The 3,315-nt window shown below is 43.1% G+C and overlaps 1 long non-coding RNA gene across 1 annotated transcript in view; it reads right to left on the minus strand.

The window, feature by feature from the left end:
- Window positions 1-1,462: 1,462 nt before the first annotated feature.
- The window catches only part of LOC106013251, a gene marked incomplete at its 5' end in the record, with an annotated part of 9,764 nt that continues 7,911 nt past the window's right edge, over window positions 1,463-3,315 (minus strand). Inside the window, 1 exon segment of the long non-coding RNA XR_001185298.2 lies at window positions 1,463-2,767. This is a non-coding gene — a long non-coding RNA (uncharacterized LOC106013251).

Consider the following 3,315-nt stretch of genomic DNA (forward strand, 5'->3'; position numbering starts at 1 on the left):
TTCACACACCACAATCGTAGCTCATCACTCAAAGACTACATGTGACAAGTTCACACAATCGTAGCTCATCACTCAAAGACTACATGTGACAGATTCACACACCACAATCGTAGCTCATCACTCAAAGACTACATGTGACAAGTTCACACAATCGTAGCTCATCACTCAAAGACTACATGTGACAGATTCACACACCACAATCGTAGCTCATCACTCAAAGACTACATGTGACAGGTTCACACACTACAATCGTAGCTCATCACTCAAAGATAGGTCAGGACTGACACAGCTCCCCGACCCTGAAACTTTTTGAGTGGACTTGTGACCAACACGCTGACAGAATGACACACGGTCATGTGACCAACAAGCTGGCAGAACGACACACGGTCATGTGACCAACACGCTGACAGAATGACATACGGTCATGTCAGTTGTCACAAAGACTTAGTCGTACCACTGTGTAAACTGGCAGTGATGTACAGTCATGAATTTACAAAATGACGTATGGCCAAGTGAGCTGACACAATGACGTATGGCCAGGTGAGCTGACAGAATGACGTATGGCCAGGTGAGCTGACACAATGACGTATGGCCAGGTGAGCTGACACAATGACGTATGGCCAGGTGAGCTGACACAATGACGTATGGCCAGGTGAGCTGACACAATGACGGACTGTCATGTGGAGCTGAGCAAAAAGATGTAAGTCTACCGGCTCCTCACAAACGCTGGTGGAGAAACCACGGAGCCCAGACCAATCTTACGTGTTTGGAGCCATTCCAAACTTGTACAGCTCTACCACTCTCCTCCCAAATCGTTACAACAACAGGATTGCTCACTCTCGTACAGCAAGACACAGGTATGAGCTTGTGTCCATCTAGAAAAATGTTGATTGTCTTAACAACAGGGGGGATGCACTCACTGACGACCTGTTTCAAGAAACCCAGGAGAAAAAACAAAACTGTTCTCAACTGGAGAGGGAAAAAACCCTTATAAAAAAATCATCTTTTGTGCCATTTGATCAGAAGGAAAGCATAGACATAGACATAGATTTGACAGATTTTAAGGAATTTGTTCTACAAAATGGGTTACTTCTCGCAATCCACGGAGGGTGATAACATTCACAAATCTACACTGGGGTTAAAGTTGCAGATCTTCAATTGATGTCATTTTCTTATCGTTTACCCTGTTTTTCATGTTTTTCATGATTTCCTTCTCCTAATTGTTCCTATCCCACCAGCAAACCTCGATTCATCTACTCCCATGAGGCGACATTCGGAGAGGCAGCTCGTTCTGTCAGTTTGCCTCACAGATTGGAACCTGGGTCACCAAACAGCGTGAAGACATATGCCGGAGGGTAACGTTGGAAATCTACACCGGTAAACTAAAACAACATCCTGTGACAGAAAACTGTGTTGCAGGGTAGTGAGATCGGGCAATTGTCAAAACAACCAAATTTTTAAAAAAATGGACATTTCTCACCTGTTGGGCAATTTTGATCTGATAAAAATAATTTTAAAATTTGGCTGGCAACTTTAACATCCATTTAACAAACACATTTCTGTGAGGATCTTACTTTTCAAACTTGGATCAAAGACACAAAAGATGTAAATTGGCAGTTTCCAAGGACTCTCAAGCTTCGTCAGTCACCAAACTATGGAAGCCATCTTCTCGCTAATTTAACTTATGAAACAGGCGACCCCCCCCCCCCCTTCCTTTAATTGCACATGTTTCTCCATCTATTCAAGATAGATGGATTTTCCTTCTTTTTTTACCACAATCAAGACAAATGAACCAGCTTTAAGGCTCCAACAATGACTCTCTATATGTCCAAAAGTTGCCGAGGGCCTGACTCCACCGCCGCACGCCGACACAAACAGGTTTCCTGAAATAAGCCGCCAGGATAGAGGAGAAACTTGGATCTATATCAAACGCGTCTCACCGTTCCTCAATCAATTCATAACAATATGACAACAAAATGAAGAAAGTTTCATCCCAAACAAACAGTAGTTAATTAACACTCATTTGTCATCCTCATCTGACATTCCTAAATAATTGACAAACAAACATTTGTATTGTAAAAACACTGGCTCAATGTGGATGAGACTGTAATATCCTCACCACTTATATAATTTAGCTTTAAGATTACACTGTCAAATTATCATAGGATAAATATTTTGAGCATCATGAAGCTTATGAATCAAATCAGCTATCACAAAATGAATTATTGTGAAGTTGTCAGCTTACTACTATAGTTTCTAGCTAGTCTACAGTTTGCACAGCGGCACATTTCACAACAAGAACAAGGGAACGAAAAATTAGGGAAATGATGAAAAACTACAAGGATCTGGAGAGCAGTCCATTCGTCACATTTCTCAACACGTCTCAGATAATCCAACACGTCTCAGATAGTTCAACACGTCTCAGACAGTTCAACACGTATCAGACAGTTCAACACATATCAGATAATTCAGCATGTGTCAGATAATTTATTGTCAGGCATAATTCTTTGAGTGGCAGTACCGCTAAGTATCGCCATCTTGCAGCGCCATCTCGCACCATTGCTCAAGGCAAATAGAAGGAGCCGAAAGTGGGCCGTATTTCTCGCCACTTGTGTAGACAGGAAGTGAGGCGGAGAGCAAGGTCGCTAGCTCCCGTGACGGCTGTGTAGATGTTGTTATTGATCCAGACGGCTGTGTAGATGTTGTTATTGATCCAGACGGCTGTGTAGATGTTGTTATTGATCCAGACGGTGTGTAGATCTAACACCTGGCGGAGACAAAGAGGAGAGGAAACATTAGATTGTTGTCACAGAAAAATAATGTCACATTTTCTCTTTGTGTCTGTCTCTGTGTGAAGTCTGCAAGGAAAGGACAAGAAAGTTGTAGTTTGAAGAGGGAGAAGCAACCGAAGTACTAACTACTAGTTCTCTGTACACGGCACATCGGTGCTCGTGGCGTTTAACAACTGTCATATACCCCGACTAGAACACTGGGTCACTCACAAACATTCCTGGCTTCCTGGGAAGCATACAGTCCAAGCTACAGATTGCACGCGCTCAGACACTAATAAATGTACAAGACATAATATCGCTGTCCACAGCTGGGTACCCATTCCCACCGGGGTGAAGTGAGGAAAACTTGTGTAGTGTACCCGTGCCTTTCCCAAATACACAACGTCAAGACCTAACGAGATTTGAACCCTGGACCTTACAGCTGAGAGTCCACAAGTCTAACCACTACGCCACTGATATGAAAACTGTCAGACAGACAGACAGACAGACAGACAGACAGACAGACAGACAGACAGACAGACAG

Source organism: Aplysia californica, unplaced genomic scaffold (genome assembly GCF_000002075.1).
Source record: "Aplysia californica isolate F4 #8 unplaced genomic scaffold, AplCal3.0 scaffold00744, whole genome shotgun sequence".
NCBI classification, from domain to species: Eukaryota; Metazoa; Mollusca; class Gastropoda; order Aplysiida; family Aplysiidae; genus Aplysia; species Aplysia californica.